Source organism: Anopheles stephensi, chromosome 2 (genome assembly GCF_013141755.1).
Source record: "Anopheles stephensi strain Indian chromosome 2, UCI_ANSTEP_V1.0, whole genome shotgun sequence".
NCBI classification, from domain to species: Eukaryota; Metazoa; Arthropoda; class Insecta; order Diptera; family Culicidae; genus Anopheles; species Anopheles stephensi.
In genome coordinates this window covers 62,471,534-62,491,266 of record NC_050202.1, presented here as the reverse complement: position 1 = coordinate 62,491,266, position 19,733 = coordinate 62,471,534, and the positions used below count along the sequence as shown (strand labels likewise).

The 19,733-nt window shown below is 44.1% G+C and overlaps 1 protein-coding gene across 7 annotated transcripts in view; it reads right to left on the bottom strand.

Moving 5' to 3' along the window:
• The window catches only part of LOC118506667 (FMRFamide receptor-like), a 71,632-nt gene that overhangs the window by 32,679 nt on the left and 19,220 nt on the right, over positions 1-19,733 (bottom strand). For 6 of the 7 annotated variants that reach the window (XM_036044100.1, XM_036044097.1, XM_036044099.1 and 3 more), the window contains one exon: positions 4,327-4,395. The exons of the other annotated variant lie outside the window; for it this stretch is intronic. The gene's annotated coding sequence lies outside the window, so the exon portion shown is untranslated. The remainder of the gene's footprint in view (positions 1-4,326; positions 4,396-19,733) is intronic. 7 annotated transcript variants of the gene reach the window in all.

Genomic DNA, 19,733 nt, shown 5'->3' with positions numbered 1-19,733 from the left:
GATTTATCGGAAAACAACCCACGGTCGATTGGGGCATACATTAGCCGAACCAGGCCGGCTGACATGAAGCCAACGATAGGTGGAGATCAATGGTCTGAGAGATAGGGCAATGAATAATCATCAAGAGTTTATCGACTTCAAGATATGTTCAGGAGCAATTGAAGAGATTTGGCAACATTTCAGTTAATTATATTATGATTCTTTTGAATTAGTGAACTATTGCAAATTGTATAAAATTATTCAGGTGTGTCTTTAACCCTGTCTACATTTAATGTACATCCTACAAAAATATAGCTTTTTATCGATTTTCCCCATTCAAACCATATTTATACCGGGTTTTTTTATCCTATTCAGCTCCAATTTCAGCAGTTTGCTATTCAATTCAATCTAACACACACACACAAATCCCCTCTAGAAACAACATCCAATTAAGTGAATTCAATCCATGTGCCACAAACACACTTTTTGCGCAATTGCTCCTGTCTTTTTCGGGCCACCGATCGATGTATCATTTCTAAAACAAAACAGGCATCACATCCACATTCTTTGTTGTGCTCGATATTTTAACGACTAGCACCGAAAACCGTTGCGTGAACATTGAAAGCATTTGTGTACCAAATAATTGAACGCGCCGATGCATTATAAAGCATGCGATGCGTGTGTGCAGAACAAAGTGCCTGTCGCAGGAAAAAGAAACTCGGTTAGAAGGTGCGTGTAGTTGTGTGTGTGTGTGCGTCATTTGGGTTGTTATCTGCTATTCCCTCCGATTTGCTTCATTCCCAACGTTCGTTTTTGGAGACACACGGTAACACATCAAATATTTGACCAACATCCATTAAACGCTGGTATGACACACGCGCACGGGCCGGCCGTGGCAAGGAGGCACTTGCACGCTGGCTTGAGTGCGTGTTTTAGAAGTTGTCCCAAATTTACGTGCATAAAACTGCTTTTGCCCGTGGATATGTTATGATTCGGTCGGGCGAGCTGAGCGAGAAATATATAGATCATGCTTCTAGTTTTAGTTTTGAAGGTGATGGATTCACCATGATGATGATGATGATGATGAGGATGGTGATGTTGATGGGGCCATTACCGTTTTACCTATCGTGCATGGTGTGCCATAGTGTGGGAACCAGCTCATCAAGCAGCAGCAAAGCAAATAGAGTCACTATTAATATACCATGGATCGGTCCGCTCGTGTGTCACGCTTTGCCGGACTAACCTGCCCGATGGGCAGAAAGTTCGAATTACACCGAATGGAGCACCCGGCGCCGTCGTCCTAGACGATTAGTTTTAGAATGGCCCTGACGGCGGTGATGAACTCCACCGGTGCTGGGCGGCCAGCCGCCATCGCCAATTCAATCCCGTCTGTCATCGTTGCACCAGAACGGTGGCACTGTTCTGCTGCTGCACCACACTGCGTATGATCTTTTACGTTATTTCAGACGGAGAGCGTAACTCGCAGTGTGTCCATTATGTTACGCATTCGATGCGACACAAGGAACGGTGTGGAAAAATAAATATTTGTATCACCGAAAAACAACACACACATTATCAACAGGGGATTAACAGCCGATGGAGGCGCCTGGTGCTTTGTGATTGTGTACTAAACTAAAGGTGTACTGAAAACATATCACACGCAAGAGAGGAGGGTAATTTTAGAGTGTTAATGAATAACAGAGGGAAAGTTTATTTTGATTTTGGATTATATTATACTTCAAAAAGTAGCAGATTTTGCAACACAATATTTAGTCGAGAATTGATAGCCCGTTTACCGGAGTCTTTAAACCTTCAAAAACTAAAAATGTAATTATAAACCGCTCTGTATCCTTCCCACTGCCGGTCATAATCCTACACAAACAAAGACATTGTAAAACCGTTTTCCAGACCGACTTTGTTTGCCGGTGGAATGTGCGGTATGCCAGCAGAATTTGTTTTATGATGTCTCGACAAAAGGCACAATTAATAGGAGGAACTGAGTGAGCACCGAGTGCATAAGGGAACCCGCTTTATCCCGAAACCAGCGGACGGAAATTTTATAACGAAAAGCTAGACCGTGCTGTCAGTATGATTGCTATCCAGCATCCAAGCAAGGAATCTGCTGCTAGTTTTTGTACACTATCTTCCAATACCTACCCAGGGTCTATCGTAAATAAAAGTTTGCCCGTACCGAAGTTTGCTTTTAATTTGCTCCGCCCGCAACTCTTTGCGGAAGAAAACAACAAACCTGCAGCGCGGTCAAATTCTGGGAAGGCGAAAGCAAAACCAAGGGTACACTAAGCAGACGTACAGGATGGCGTGAGGAAACCCCAACTTTAGCTGAAACTATTGTAGTTTTGAAGCGTGCAGAGCTACGAACCAGCTACCTAATCAGTGGCAAACAGCGCACAGGAACCAGCGATGATCATTTAATTAACGTAAGTGAACACGCCAAGCAACAAAGCTTGAAGCGTGCACAATTTAACAATAACAAAACCGTGGCCGAACGGGATGGCAAGAAGCTAACGAAACCCGAACCATTGTTGAAGTGGTTTGTTTTTCCTCTCCTTCCGCTGTTGCGCAGTGGATTGATGTTTGAAATGGAAATAGACAATAGGAGGGTTTTATCAGTGAAATTTAACCACTTCCTGCTTTGGTGTGCCAAAGCACACACACACACACACACACACACAAAACCGCAAAAAAAGAAAAGTTTTATTTATTCTGCAGGCCTTCCGAACGAGGGAGTGGTCTTATTAGCTGACCGATGTAAAATGGCCAAAAAAAAGGAACGAAGTGCTTCAGTGTGATGGAAAGCGAGGGAGATGAAAGGAGAGAAAAATAAGGCACACACCCACCAACCGTTGTCCATTATGGTGCGTGCTGGGTAAGAGCGATTGCAGAAAAATCCTAGCTTTAAATGCAGCAACAGCACACAAAAAAAAGGAACACAACAAACACAACACGCTACTATCAAGCACTCGAACCGATGGAGACGCCTGGTGCTTTGTGGAAAGCAAACAAAGCACTGGCGGCTCAAAGTCCAAAAAAAATGAACCAACATCATAATCTCTTCATCTTATTCGGGAGTAATTTCGTGCGACGTACTACAGTAAGAACGTGCCGTAAAAGTGGAACTAAAATACACACACACACACTCACAAGTAAAACGTCACCGTTACTCGCGGATCACGCTGCGGTAGTGCGCTGCACGCTTTAAATGGGTTCCATCGAAAGCAAATAGGAGGGGGGCAGCTGTTTTACTGTGAGGCTTTTCCTTTCCCGAACGTTGGCGGGATTTCGCCTTCGCTTTTTTTTTTTTTGGTGGACTTTTGGACAGCGCCGGCTGTTTGGACGACGGGAGAACATTATTATAATTTTTCGGTTTTAATTCCTTCGCTCCAGCACACGCCTGTCGCAACATTCCATTTCTTACTAATGGAATGGCTTAGTTTCGCTTTTTTCGTCTCTACCCATTTTACCCGCTACGGTAGTGGTAGCGCACGGAGCAAAAAAAAAAAAAAGATTCGTGGCCCATCCTTTCTAATGATTACGTTTCAGTACGCAAACCGAGTTTGTGCTGTTGCTGTTACTGCAACACTTTCCAGTGATACCTTGCGCCGTTTTCCATTTTTTTCTGTTGCTTGTTTTTGGGCGCTTGAAGACCGATATCCACCATAAACTTTTGCCGTGGTGTTGAGTTGCGTACCGGTACTAGGGGAAAAGGGCTCAGGTTGCGTGAAACAACGTCTCTAATCCGGAATGATTTCGCTCGGGCCGGCGCTCTCCACTAGACCACTAGACCTCAAAAATATCAAGTTAGAGGCAAACATAGAAAGAAGGAAAAAAAAACCCGTTGGTGTTGGTGGGATGAAAATGTTTCACTACAACCAGACCGACCGACTGACTGACTGACTAGGTGGTGGTGGTGTAAATTAGATTAAATTCACATTGGTTTTTCATGTGAATGAGTAATTTTGTGCCACGACACGGGGCTTGAAGATTTATGACAAGCCGTACACCATTTAGCAACACTCTCCGGCTTGTTTTTCGTGTGTGCAGCCGATTGGAGTGTTTTTGACTATTTTAATTGGGTTTGGCAACTAGCAGTGTCACTGTGGTAAAAAGTGTCTAAAGTAAGGATTTCACATGTGTTATTGGTGTGGCAAATTTGAGGCAGCAAAAAGGGCATTGAAATTCCGTTTAGTTGTGCGTGAAACTCGCTTTACATTTAGAATTTGTGTTTCTAACACATAAACAAAATCATGTACATTCTAAAAAGTAGCTTCAATCCTGTCATTTGATAAGGGTTTAAAATCTCTTTAATGAACTCTGCCCGGAACTCACCTACGAATCGGCACGGTATTTACAATCACATTAGGAGGCAGCCGAGCCGAGCGAACAGTTTCTCAGTACCTGAAAATGAGAAGGGGAAAACACATACATAACATCAGTGAGGTACTGTGCGTCGTTAAAATTCATGATATGATGAGCTATTCCCTGCTAGCTAAGGGAGATAAATTAACGAGATTTCATCATAGAGAGTAGCAAAGTTTCGCGGAAGGTACGTGTATCATAAAAACCGTCCCAGAAGCTTGCCTGTGCTTTAGAATTAGATTTATCCAGTTAGATTAAGGAATTCTGCAAACACGGGCTGATCGTGGAGAGAGTGGTTTTGGTCTAAAACGCAGAGCTGGGTGTGAGGTTTGGATGGTAAAATCTTTCCAATTGCCAGGAATTCATTAGCCACATCACGTTGCTTCCACTTGGCGACGAGTGTTCAAACAGGATTTGATAACTTAAATCAATAAGAATAAATAGTTGTTATGAACGCAATTAGACATCCAGAAAACTTTGTTGAGAAATTAATCTTCAAAACAAGACAGAAAATTTAATATTTGCAGCTGTAACAGTCGAATAACCACGTACATATTGAACAAAAAGTTTAGACAACGAGTGAAAGCTTCGTAAAACAATCAAATTAAATAACAATTTCGGACATGCCCGTACATACCATCCAGCTAAAAGCATTACAATTACCCATCGAAAGACATTCTCAGAATATAAATTTAAAGTATGATTCGCTTCAAAATTCTAGAATTGAAATCAAATTTGAAACTATTGATGAAATTCCGGGAAACTTTTAATGCTTGACCATTTTGGGATAAAGTTTGTACCAGCGTCACGTTGCACCACTAAAGCACGTGAACCCTGTCGTGTAATGGTATTTGCATATTTCAGCCCCGGGGAACAGGCAGCAGCAAATTCGTCCCACCAAAAAACCGACTATGAATGAATCAAATTAAGCTCTCGAACCGGTCGATTTTGAGAAATTGATTTCCCACATCCAATAAACTTTCGTGTGCGGTACGCAGGCAAACACTATCACAACTGTTCAATAAATTTCCAAAACATCGTTTTGGGGGAATTTTCACTCGCCCCAAACACTATCCATACATTACACCTTCAACGGGGGTTTGTGGCGGAGGCAATGTCACCTGAAATTTAGAACCTTTTCGACCCATTTCGCCCTAGCTTAAGAAGCTTCCGCTACGGTTACATTTTCTCGAACGGCTCCAAGAAGCGAAAAAAAAAAAATCGCTCCGCAAATGAGTCATCATAAAGAAAGTAAATTTATCGTCCCGCTAAACGGAGCGATGAACGACGGCGAATGGAATGATGGGTGGAATGGGACACACGCCAGGACAATGGGGCACCAAGGCACAATGGTAGAGGCCAAACTGAAACCCCTCCACTCAACAACCAGAACCGTTACGAATCGCATAAAATGTACACTTTAAAGCCAACGCTTCCCGAAACGGGACGGTATCGCACACCAGGGTGTAGCGTATCATTTTAGCATCCGAGGCGGCTTCCTTTTATTTGGCGACAGCATATGCGCTCGCCGGGCACACCACCCATGAAGTGTGTGGCGCTGAAAGTTCGCATCCGTTTCGGACATAGTTGCGGACGAATACCCGGCCATATCTCTTCGGTGCTAATGTTGAAATATATATCCGCCCGGGTATCGGGCGGTCCCCTTTGCGCGCCTGGCCCGATGCTTTGCGCCGGAAAATGTTTGCCATCGTGCCGCTTCGTGCTAGTGCTTGCTTCCCGAGCACGAAGGATTGTGCGTCATCGAGTGCGCCTCGAAACATGCCACTGGAATGCGTTTGTGCTCCAGAGTGATGCCTCATAATGGTTTGAACTTTTGTTCGGCCGGGGATAGGTAGGATGGGTGGTAAGGAAGCTTGCAATCCTATGCTCCTATTTTTCAAAAGCATAATTCGCATAGTCGTGCCAGCCGGGTCCAACAAAGGCAAAGAGCCGGACCGTGAATGGGCGAGCTTCCGAGAAAATGCATCCATTGCAATTTGCGGTCGTACGGTGTGGGGCAAACGAGCGAAGAAATGAATTAAAGGTGATCTTTTTTCTTCCTCCGTTGCATAAGTTCACCGTAAAACAAGCAAAAAAAGGCAAACGATTGCTTAACAGTGTAAAACAGAAGTTAAATAGAAAAACGGCAAGGGTTACAGAAGACCAAAGTCGGGAAAGTCGTCGATCATAGAAAGGGTTTGCGTTTGCTTGTCCGATTAAGTACTGTGCAATTAGCAACGCTGGGGTGCAATTCTAGTGGGAATTGGTATTTAACACCTCTTGAACGGTATTTAAGTTTCTTCGTCTATTTACTTATTGCATTTGTTCGAGGGAGTAGCCCTTATTCAGAATTAATGACTCTTTGTTTTACTGGAATCATTTACCCTCGGTTACAGTTTTACTTTAGAGCCTGACTTTTGAGTATCAAACAAATCTAGGACTGTGGTGAAAATTTCCCTCCTAGCCTTATTCGAGACTAAGATGGTGAGTATAATTTTGGATCTCGTATGTGTGGAAGGACACATGACGGAGCCTCTACAAAGACGAGCTCTGTGAGCGGTACGGTAGCCTCATCATCGTGCAACAAATTAGACTAGGTTCCGGTGGGCTAGACACGCTATGAGAATGGCACCGAACGATTTAGCCCTTAAAGTTTTTACAGATAGTCTATATCAGCAATCGGTACAGTTTTCTCTAAAAGGATCGGATTGTAAAGGCTGACTCTGCGGGTACATTTCTAGGACATTTCTGATGAATTCCTTCGCTGTATTATTTAGTGGTGGCAGTGCCGCTTCAGAACCATATTGTTAGAACTATTCAATATTTACTATGAATTGTACTTTTGTAGGACAATGTACACCATAAGGAATCCCATAAGCTTTTCCCTCCGCGAACAAACGCTCTAATGCGCATGAAAGCGCATCACCATAATCTCTCTGGCTCAAACAAACCCAAAGCTGCACGTTTTGGGGTGAGTGAAATTTCACACGATTTGCTTTGATCTTTGCCCGTTGCAGTTCAAACACTCACGCTCAGGGCGATTAGCTTGGTGCTAGGGCGAAAGGAGCAGCATAAAATTTGCCACACTCGAGCGAGCGTACAGTTTTTGTATCTGCTCATCCCAGAAACGCTTTTCCCTCGTGTCGCCCTTACGTGCGCGCGAGCGTGTTGTAAAGTGATGCAGAGAGAAAAATGGTGGTCGCTTTCTGGTCCGATTGTTCAATCGTGACATTTCTATTCCCTTCCGCTTCCGTTACCTAACCTAACCGCGCTTCACAATACGGCGCTAAATCACATTTCATCCACCTCGCCGGCACGCTAATGGTTCTCGGATGCTTTTATTTCGCTCTTCGCCTGAGTGGAAAAATATAATCCTTATCTTGTGGCCTCTCGTGGGCCCGCTCTTGCGAGTTGCGGAAGAAGATCATCACCTCCCCCCTCCCCCCCCACTCACAAAAAAGGACAACCTTAACACACAGAGACTAAAAAAACGGCAGAACTGAAGCTGGAATGGAAATGCGGAAAGGCTTCAGGGCTCTCATCGCATCGGCGCACCACCAACCACACAGCACGGCAAGCTCACGCATAAAAGAAATATTAAATTTTATAAGATTGACATTGATGTGTCCTTTTTCCCGCTGGTAGAGGGCTCTCGGTCTGGTCCGTGTGAAAATTGTACCCGGTATACCCGCCATTTTTTCCTCTCTCCTATGGGAAGCTTTCCGGGTGCATGAGGAACTGTAGGCAAGCACAAGTGGCTGATAAAGCTGAGTGCGCTTTGCTTACGGGAAAAAAGCAAAGGTTCTGGCTGTAAGGAAGTCGCACCGATTCTGGTCTGAAGCTGTATTGCTGTGCGTATTGCTGTTGTAGTCGTGCGAACAAGAGTTGGCAGTAGAATTGGATTGAAAAATTAGTTCTCACTGACGGATGGGACCGGATCGTGGTATCGCGATAATCCTGAAGCCACCGTATGTCCTGCCTCTTTGCTTCATTAGCAGCTGAGTATTTAAGCTTTTTTGTATCCACTTCCTTGGAAAAGGTTTATATCGGGAGGATTTAATGCCGTCCTCTACGCTATACAAGGTCAATCACTCGATGAAAGGGCGTCTAAGAAATCGGAATTCATATGGGAGCGGAATAGGACTTCATACCCAGCTCCGGTCAATAATATATGCATCCCTTGGCCTCGAGTCGTCCGGTGCGGTGCCGGAAAGGTTCACACCAAAACGCCCAAGTGAATAGTCTTGTTAACGTGGACGGAAGGTTCATCTAGTTCAGTGCGGCCCATTTCCATCCGAATATCTCCATTCGCCGAATTGCTGTCCCCATAATCGTACGGAGAACCGGTTGTGAACCGATTACAAAGCTATCCCCTTGCTTCGTACGAAACCATTCAAGTCAGGTTAAATTGATTGGCAAACGATGGCCGAGCGGACGGATAATCGGATACGCACACCTGGGGTACGAATTGGGATTTTTAATATCAAATAACCAATATCAATTTTTTTTTTGCTGGGGTGATAGGATAACCTCTCCGTGAAAAAAAAATCTGCCATTAGTAGAGTGACAAACAGACTTCTAGTTACGGTTGTTTGTTTTGTTTTTCCAATCATCTTTCTAAGTGACCCTACCCTACCAAAGGCATCTTTTACAGTGACTTTTGCGGAAGCAAACCATTGCCCATTTTGAAGTGGCACCATGTCGAAAGAAGCTTCTGTCACAGGTTGATCAAATTACACTTCCCACGGGACATTTAAACTGATAGCTTGTTTACTGGGGAACACGTTAGGCTTTTAAGGGAAGAATTCTGCGGTTGACAAGGAGATGTTATGGTTTTTTACGGATTCTCCCCCAAGTTTAGCGAGGAAACGTATCCCGAAGCATGATACGCAAGGAAGTGAAGTGGAGTTGCTTAGTGAGGTAGTTACTTGAAGTATTTTAACGCGCCCGTACTTGCGTTCGCTGACCTTCCAGGCGAAGAAGCGAGCCTGGAAAAGCTACATTTTCTCTACCCAGCAAATCAACCTCGATGATAGGAAATCAAAGTGATAAGAAACCTTGGAAAACTGTGGGAAATCGTTTGCGAGAACCCGCATCCATTCGTTGATGTTCGGTTTCGTAGAATTTGGAGGGTTTCGACTTCGACCTTTCCTTTCCAAAGCTAATCCGGACGTAAGCCACGATTCACTTCCAATTGGCTACATACATACAGGCTCGGGGGGTTTTCGGATCGGGGATACGTACGCTCTGACGAGTGGAAACCTTCCAACCACCTCATCTGGGCGGGATCAGGCGACAATACAAAAATGGTCGCCTAGGAATAGACCGACATCCCATATCCAATTGCATACTCACTATTGAAAGTTAAGGGAGCTAAGTTTCCATTTCGATTGTCCGGCACTAAACGGTCTAGTTGGAAGGCAAAAAAAAAGAACAGGAAGGCAGCAACGATTCTTCGTAAGCCCTGTGGGAGAGTAATCCTTTCATAAAAAGACACAATTGATGATTATTGGCTAGCTGGAGCACGCCGGCCGCCGCCAAACCACACCGGAGCGGATCAATTTCATGCTGACAGTGCCAATTTGCTCGATGGCAGGAGGCAAACGACGGCAACGAAAGCCTTTTTGTAACCTTTATTCACCTGCTCGCTACCAAATGGGAACATTTATTTACTCTTACCCGGTGGTGGGTCCAGTGCTTCAACAGCGGGTCCAAAGGAAGCTTAGTCAAATATTTTACTTGCAACGGTGTTGATGGTGGTAGCGCCATCTAGCGTGAATTTTATGAAGGTTTTTCGCCTTCATGCCGCTGCAAGCCTTTATTTTAGTGGTTTAGTGTTATTCCGATGGAATTTCTTGTAGCCCAGAAAAAAGGGACATTCCTTTCCGCTAGACACAAATGCCCGGCAATAAATCATTCTGCTTTATTCATTATCACGGAAAGGGGATGAATTTCGTTTTCGCTTTTTATGCCTGGGAATGCATTTCCGAGGGGAAGGAAAAAAAGAAGCTTCAAAAAGGGAAAAGGAAACGATTTCTCATGCTCGCATCATAGACGGTAGAGCCATCGTCATCTAGACCATCTGTGTCTACTAGTGCGCCGGTATCCGGGGTCCGGTTCCGGATATGGTTCTAATAAAATGATCCAATAATTGTACAGAGGACGATTGTGGACGAGATTGCAATCTTCCGTGGCCGGTGCCAAAGCAGATGGACTGCTCAAAGGCAGAGTGCGCACTCTACCGGCCATCGGATCCGATGACAGCCAGCTGGAAACGATTTAGCAGGTCTTTTGTGAAGGTCTTCCGGCTGCTAGGTAAGGTGGGACATTCATTTGTTTGACTCCTGCTGACTCCTTATCTTAACGGGCGCTGCTGGTAGAACTGGTGTCACATCCTTGAGCTGGGACGGTGGTTTCAAACACACACACACATACGCGCAGGCACACGCTCCGGAAGCAGATTATGGAAATTCGTTTCGAAACGGTTTCACATGGGACAGATAAAGTGTTATAAGTGGATCTTGACGCCACCCGAAACCTGTGGCATATGTTTCCCGGATGCGTTACGCTTTTGTACGTGTTGGATGTGGGACGCTCGGATTAAATCAGGATTTTCAGCGAAACGCAGAAAGAAAGCGATCCCAAGGTTGGACGTGCCCCGTGCCGTGAAAGACATCCACGGACCAGACATTGTTATTGGATTTGAAACTATTTGCTCCAGTTTTTTTTTTGTCGCAAAGCAAAACTGACTTTAGATCCGGGCATTTGGCCAATGAAGAAGTTGGGCCAGTTCTTTGGGGTGAGGGGCAAAACTTTTCACGCTTATCCTTACGGCTTCTAGTTTCCACCCGGGAAGGCCACCGAAAGTTTATCGCCACCCTACCATCTCCCGGGATGAAGGGTGGCGAAACGTGTGAAATCTTATCTAACAAAAGGGGCAACTAACGACGAACGGGGGAAAAGAAACTGTCCCGAAGAAACTGCTAAACGAAAACGAAGCTGATGGCCATCGGCTGGAAAGTTGTTTTTGGCAAATTTCAGCTGAATTGTTTTTATGATGGGTCCCGTTCCGAACGGGAACAAATAGGAACGGTTTGGGGTTGGGCTTTTGGGGGTTTACTGTTACTGCTTAACCGATTAGCTTCGGGGACCATCGATTGTAATGGGAACGAAATGTGTCGCAAAATGGGTCCTCTAATTCGCCCTGCGGCAACAAACCACCCCCAAAATGGGTTGATGTCCAGACATGAAAATCGTGGTATTTTAGGATCGAAGTGTAATTTCTTCTCGTCACGAACGGGTTCCTTCAGGGGATCAGTTTGAAGAAACTGATGGCGGCCCACTTCCGGTGGTTTATGATCGATGTCGGGTTTGAAATGGGTTCGAATGATGAAACTAACTCCCCCATATCGAGTCATCAAATCAACAACTTCCATTGGAAAATAGCATTTGCCACGCCATACCGTGCGCCACCGTGCACCGGGGGGAACCAAACCGTTTGCCGGAAGCGCTCCAATTCAAGGCCATACCGTGACGAAGTGAATTGTTATTTGTTTTGTGTGCATTTTTTTTTGCTTTTGCACAGCTCCAAACTGCTCCTTTTGCTGATTTGTACGAAACGAACATGGTTCAAATGCAATCGTTGCACGTTTACTACTCCTTCTGTGGGCGAATGTGATGGCTGAATTGCATTCGGTGTAACGTTCGATGCGAAGGAGCGGTAAAAAGGAAGTTAGAGGATTGGTTTGCTATTTTCCACTGCACGGCACCGTATGCAATCAAATTTAAAGTTGGTCGGTATAAAAATGGATCGTAAATAGTTTTTACGTCGCGTGATATGGTTTTGATTAGTGCGAAGTTTGGATGCAGATTGAGTGGTGGAGCTCGGTCGAGAGTAACACTAGAGCGAAATTTGATACACTCGATGTAAAACGAGTGGGTGTTATGAGCTGCAGTTGATTGAACTTCAGGGTTTTTTTTTTATTTTATTTTGTGTTTTATGTGTAACATGTGGGTTAATATTCGTTTCTGTTCATCGTGCGAAGTTCTAATATTATTCTTTATAACAACAAATCTTATGAAAATTTTGTGGTCAAGGGATGTTTTAGGAGACGCGGGGAATTTGGCAAAAGATAATAATATTTTATGGTATTCAATGAACCAACAAAATGAAAAAAAAATCCTATTGGGGGAATAATATAAAAAATCTTCTGGAGTCACTATTGTTGTAAATTATAAAAATCAAATAAACGTCGAATCCGAATCCCAATCGCTCCCTTCGGGTTCTTGGATACGTCAAAATTCTTTCAATTATGCTTATTATATTCCTTCTTCCATCACTTTACGCGCTCCACGTCGCTCATCTGACCAACTCCTACCTTAATCAACACTCCATCATAAATTATGAAAGCACTCATATCCAACTCCTATCAAATCCCGATCAAAACCAAATCGTATCCTATTCGTACCCCAATCGTATTCCAATCAAATCTCAATCCAATCCTAATGGAACTTTAATGAAATCCTAATCCGATTCCAATCGAATCTTAATTGAATCCTGATTAAATCTCAATCGAATTGCAATAGAATCCCAATCGAACCTTTATCGAATCCCAATTGAATCCTAACCGAATCCCAATGGATTCGAATCCCGATCAAATCCCAATCAAATCCCAATCACATCCCAATTGAATTCCAATCCCATCGCAACCGAATCCTAATGGAATCTTTATCGAATCTCAAAAGAATCTATGTGGAATCGGATTCAAATCCCAATCGAATGTCTATAGAAATCAAGACTAAATCGAATCCCTTTGGAATTCCAATGGACTCTTGATGGAATCCAATTGAATCTCAACCGGATTAGGGTCGGATTCGGATTCAATTTTAATCCGAATCTCCCTACACTACTGATTTCCAATCTGTTATTTGTGTAGTTTGGTTTTCTCAAAGCTTTATCTTATGCCAAGCAGTACTGATCCAATAACACAACAGCTACGGGTATACTTCTGCCAGAAATTAAAATCCAACACCGTTTGAGCTACAGAACCGTACATCACCATTCTATTTAACGTGCTGTCATTTGCTGATTGAATGTACCCGTGGTTGCCTCGCAAGACCAGAGTGACGGATATTAGCAATCAAGATCCGAAAGTATAAACGATTAATTGTTCATAAACAATGACTTCGCCCAATTCATCATCCCCCTGGTGTGTTTGTGCGCGTAGCATTAAGCTTTTTGACGTGTAATTTGCGAAGCTAACGTTAACAAACGTGAAAACCGAATTATAATAAAACTGCTAATGAGATCCAACCCCAAAAGCACCGGGGGCTTTCGTTTTTTGGCAACACGTAGGCAACACATTTTATTTTCCCTTGTCCAAACAACCATGACCAGCCCCAATGCGTGATGCTTTCAAGCGATGAAATCGGTAACACCTGCAAAGTAAAGCAAACATGTCCATACGCCCCTTCAAACGTTCGCACGTTTGCAAATAATAATGGTAGCATTAATTATGCTTCTGTGTGCACCACGCAGCTCGTGTCCGTGGACCGGTGCCGATTGATTGTTTGCTATTTTTTAACCGGAAATGAGCCCGACAATGTAATACACCTGGGCACACCATACTTTGATGCAGGTGGCCAGTGTGTGTGTGTGTGCGTATGCGTTTGGTACAAATCAGTCGCAGCTGTGATTGACCCGGATTGGTAAACATAATTATTAAACGATCGCTTTTAAATCGGTAGGATTTTGTAAGCGTGTGGGTTTTTTTGTGTGCATATTACTCAAGGGAAATTTATGGCACCATGTGTTGGTAAATGTCCCTGTAACTATGTGTTGTATCGTAGTTGCGGTGAAGTAAAATACACTATGGGAATGCTTACAGACTATTTGGTCATAACTTTATCATTTGCAAACCGTTTTTCTTTGCAGATCATTTATATAGTTTTAAAATCATACTTGCTTATAAAAATCACAACTATGTGAATTCTAAAATTAAAGGAAAATAATTTCTTCTTCTTCTTCTGTGGCACTACAACCTCGAGAGGTCTCGGCCTGCCATTTCTGGCTTTCTGTGACTTAATTTTACCCGTAGAAAAGTAGTCAGCCTTTCGTACGGGGAGGCGGGTCTGGATGGGATTTGAACCCCGGCCCCGGGAAAATAATTTAACAAACCTTAACCACTCGGTAACAACCATCCACAGCAACACTTTTGTCCACGAGCGACAGCACATTGTCGCGCTATGTGCTAGCTTTTATTTTATTTTCCCACCGGAATATGGACCGGATGGCAGCTGATGTTCCGGTCTCCGATCTCGAGCCCCATTTCCGGGAAACCGGACACAATTCGTTGACTATGCATCCACGGCATAGTTGGCCCGGGTAAACCATGCTTCACCAAACGGACAAGGGGGGGGGGGGATGAATTTTCCTCGTACGCGAACCCGACCAAACCTCCAGGGGATGGAAAAGCTCGCCGGCCAGATGCAACGCGGCGGCTGGTCGAACCCGTTTCGCCGAACGCATAAATATTTTTCAATCTACCCCCGAAAATGCCGGTACAAGACAAATCCACCGTGCCCGGGATCTATCGTCCGTGATCCAATCATGAATCAATCTTTCGTACACGTTTGCTTTACAGCACCGAAGTGTATGCGTTTGTGGTTCGATGGATTCTGCATTGCTGGCAATGTTGCGCCGTTGGGGAGCCAATTGGAACCGGGCTAACCGTACGGTACGGCAAACGATATTAAATTTTCTGAACGATGTTACACGAGCGTGTGTTTGTCGGACGGCCCATAACGGTCGAACCGGTATCGTACGTCGGTATCGTACGGCGAAGAAGAGTCCGCAGTGTGTAAGAATTGACCGAAATTGGTAAATGAAATAATGCCATGCCCACTTGAGCTGTGGACGTTTGATGGTGTGTCTAGCGAGGAGAGGGGAGGGGAGCGGTGTAGGGAGCGATTGTGTGTCGAATCTGTTGCCTAACTGCTAGAGGTGCTAAAGAGAAGCCTGTCCGCTGGTGTGGTTTGCGGACGGCTATTTTGTGATTCATTTAAGGGTATGTGATGATGGAGTGTAAACGCATTCCTGCTCGTTTAGCGTCAATCACAGCACGGAAAGAGTGTAATCAATTTAGTGTTTTGCGAAAGACACTCTGGAAGCAGCATCGGCATGGGAACAGAGCGATTCGATGTAAGAGGTGTTTAGCCTGGTAAGATATGTTGATGCATAGACGAATAGAGCTTAAAATTCAAATGAAACGCACCGAGTAAGAAAAATGCTTTAACTTATCAAAGCAATTCTTCACTTTTGAACAGCAGAATGCACTTTAAAGTTTTCCCCGCCAGCGAGCCGACAAGCGTTCCCGTTCCCGTGCAAGCAACCAGCATAAGCTACAACACCATAAATCTTACCATCAAAAACTACGCCGGCTCTTTTTTCTTGCGTGTGGATTTTTCCCGGGTGCGGGTCGGGCACGTTCTTTGTCTCGCTGTAATGCATCTCGGTTTGCAAAGTTAGCCCGTATTGTAGAGCTTTCCCTCGCTGTGTTGTCTCCGCTCCAGGTTTGAAAGTTGCGCTGCACTACGATGACTCAATTAAACTTTTATTCACAGGTAGACACACTCCATGATGCAGGAACGGGTGATGTACCAGTCACGTCACCTTGCTCGGAGAAGCGTTTTTGTGAAGTGAAGCTTGTGTTACTTTCTTTCGCACAGCAAACTTCAAGCCTCAACACATTATACGGTTGAGCGGAAAAGAGTTAAGCGAAACCCAAAATCGAAAACTGAGTTCACAACAGACAGAACGATCGCCCTAACTTAATAATAATGGCAACGTTGGAACCCACTAAGCAAGTACACTAAACGCCAAGGAAATGAAGGGAAATATTTCATCTTCACACATGAATTATTTCATCATTTTTCATTCGACCCGCTGGTGAAAAATGATGTGTGCGGGAAGATTGTGCCGTTGCGACAGAACAACAGCAGGAGCAGGAGCGTGTGGTGGCGCTGTATCAATTTTGCTCGCTACAAATTTGTTTCTCGTTGAAAGCCGAACCGCAAACGAGGCCAACAGTCAAATTCCCATGGAGCGTTAAGCAAAACCTCACCTCTGATTCCCTGAAATCCCGTTGGAAAACGTTTAAATTTCCCTTGGCAAACTCGGGGTTGGCTTTCATCAGCTTTCCTTCGGTAGATATTCCACCCTCTCTCAAGATGCTCAAGAACGTCGCTCGTTCCCTGTGTGCTAGGGGAATTTGTACTTCTACTCCATTCCGTACACAGAACACGTCAGCCCGAAAAACAAGCAATCGCTCGGACCAATCACTTGCTAGAAGGGCGAAGCAAAAAACCTTCTCCTTACCTAATGATTATTTTATCGTCCTCTAAAGAGTTGCCAATGTACCGTCTTGCGCTTATTGCTTCGTTAGTTTTCATGTCCCGACCCTCCCGGCAGTTCTTGCAAACCGCCCCCCACCCTGAAACCCGAAAACCATTATCGAGATAGTTTGCCGTTGATAAAATTGGTCCACTTTTCTCGGGCAACGCTTATCTGCGTTGATCGTGGCCGAAAAACAACACTGCTTGCGTCGACTGCTTCGACCAAAGGACGATTGCAGTCGAAATGTCACGACCCTGGCCTCGGTCACGTGCGACAGTGTGAAATCGCTTGCCGGGGAACATTCCCACCCCGTTTGGGGGGAGTAAAGAGGATGCTTTTGAAACCACAACCACTGTTTCGAGCATTTCCCAGCAAGATCGCAACGTGATCGTCTGATTCTAAACGCATTAAAATCATGCGAAAAATCCCTTTCGAATTGGATTTTGGGCCAATCAGAGGCGAAACAAACATTGATTAACGCAGCTGACGGGGCCACTAGAAGCGAGAAGTCAGGTGTTTGCTGGGAACCACTCGGTGCAGATAAGCAAAGCCACCCCAACCCAAGACGGGAATGCTCCCGCGGGAGAGATGCTGCAAAGAACGGCTCTGACGTGCGCGTTCTCGAAACTCTCGCGCGGTGCTGGTGACGCTTCTCACACGATCCCATTATTTCGTGAAATGTCAACAGCGGACGTTCTTGTGACGGGCTTTAGCCGGAATTCGCTCCTAAAGCATCCTCGTCGTCGACTGACGAAGACGCCATTGAAGAGTAGCAAAGCGCAATTCAACCAACCAAACGGATAAGGATTAAAAAGTTGTGCTTCGCCGGTGTGAAACATAGCGGACGAGCTACGTTGGGGTGAAACTTTAATTCAATATTTGCCAACTTTTGAATTTAATTTCATTGCTGTAGTGTGAGCGCGTCGGTCGTTCGGTACGGGATCGGGAATAGTTTCACCGGGTGCATGTAGGGCGTGAGTGAGCGAGCGTGTTTTTGGCTTTCGGTTACTCTGGGTGTTGCAAGTTGCCATATGATTAAGCACGGGAGGGGGACCCCCCACCCCCCAAACGTTGTTGACGAGTGAGGTAAAATATGGTAGTAATTAAATATTATCATAATCCTACGAACTTGAAAACCGACACTTTTCTCTAGAACTGGTTGTTGTGCGGCTCATATGAGGTAATGTGCGTTTATGTAGTTTGCAACACAAAAAAACTAGTTTTTGATATCGATATCGGGACTTTCTGACGAACACAGGTTGTAGGTCGATGGTTTCATCGATATGGTAAAACGTAAATGAAAACAAATAAAATTATAGCAATTACTCATCTTTGGCTAGTGAAGAATCGGCATTGCTAACACTGCGCCAGCCGATAGCTCCATTGCAGGTATTATTATGCATATCAATTTAATGAGTGGAAAACGATTGAATATTATGAAAATAACTAACTAAAATGTTTAGTTCACTTGAATGAGTGCAAAAACCAGGTGGACTATACTCACGTAAGTAAACTTCTTCTTCTTTCCTGGCCTAACGACCTCTTACAGGTCATGCCTTCCATTGCCGACTTACTAGACTTATTGATACCACATAGTTGGATAGTCAGTCCTCTCTATGAGTGAACGGCCCAGGTGGGATTTGAACTCCGGTCCTGGCGTGCGAAGAATGGCGCCACTGTCGCATCTACCACATATTAGTTAAAAAATAAGCCAAAAGACACGTTAGTTAAAAAATCAGAAGTCCCATAGAATAAATATTGAGCAAACCGTTAACAATATATACTTGTTTAAAGTGTGGTTTTATTGTCTTGTAGGCCATATTTTTACCAGAAGTACAAAAAGAGACTACAGAAAATAATTTAGGGGTCTTATTTTATTGTCAGACTCTGAATATGTCACTTGAAAGAGAATTTAAAAGCTAGACCCAATTTATTTTATTAAGTTTTTTATTGAAAACAAAAAACTAAACCGAAATAGATAAAAGATAGTATCAAAAAATGAAACTAGGAAACGAAGTTTGGAAAAAAGTTAACAGCATCATAACAAAACCTTAAATAACCTAAGTTTACAAAAGAAAAGAAGAGATAAAAAAAAATTGAACAACAAAGTAGATAGAACTTACAAATATCGACTAACCTACTATCTCCGTACTAACCTATTTGTACGGAATTTATTTTTTTTTTATGTAAACAAAATATTTATTCTTGATATATTCATCAAAAATAATGAAATAAGCGTCTATCGAACGAAATAATCAGATCAGACGTTCTGTTGAACAATGCATCGTAAATATACTATTTACCCGCCTCATAACTAAGATTATATCATCCTCCCAAAACACTGTCCCGCACAATGTCAATGCTGTCAATTTTTCGCTCAATTTATCTTAGCCGAAAGTATGCCACCCAGAAGAAGTCAGCTATGCGTGTAAACGAATGTTACCGTGCACATTGTTACGCGGCAAAACAACAACCGCATCAAAAAAAACCCCCAACTGCATCTCACCCGATATGCCAATGCCAAACAAGATTTTATATCAACACGAGTTTAAAGAAGGCGTACAAATAAAAAAAGGGGAGAAAAAAAAACCGCGGAACGGTCCCGATCGCAACTCCTACCGTCGTTCCTGGTGTCATCGTGGTGCACACCGGCGTACGTGTGTGTTATTTTTGTAACTTTTTATAGTGCTTCGCTTGTGAGCCGGCCCACACAACTGGCCGCCCCATCCCTATGGTGGCGATTTTCCACACCGGCCGAAAAGATCGGCGATCTGTTTGCACTTGGCCGCATCTGTTTCCACTAAAGCCCCGAACGAAGGCAGCCGTTTGACAGTGGACGAGCAGGCGGTGACGACAATGACAACAGCAGCAACAACAGCAGCAACAGCAACAGCAACACCACCGATTCAAACCACCTTGAGGTGAGGATGGATGAACCTGTGACGAAAACCTGTCACTTGTGCTACATTGCCCCAAGAAAAGA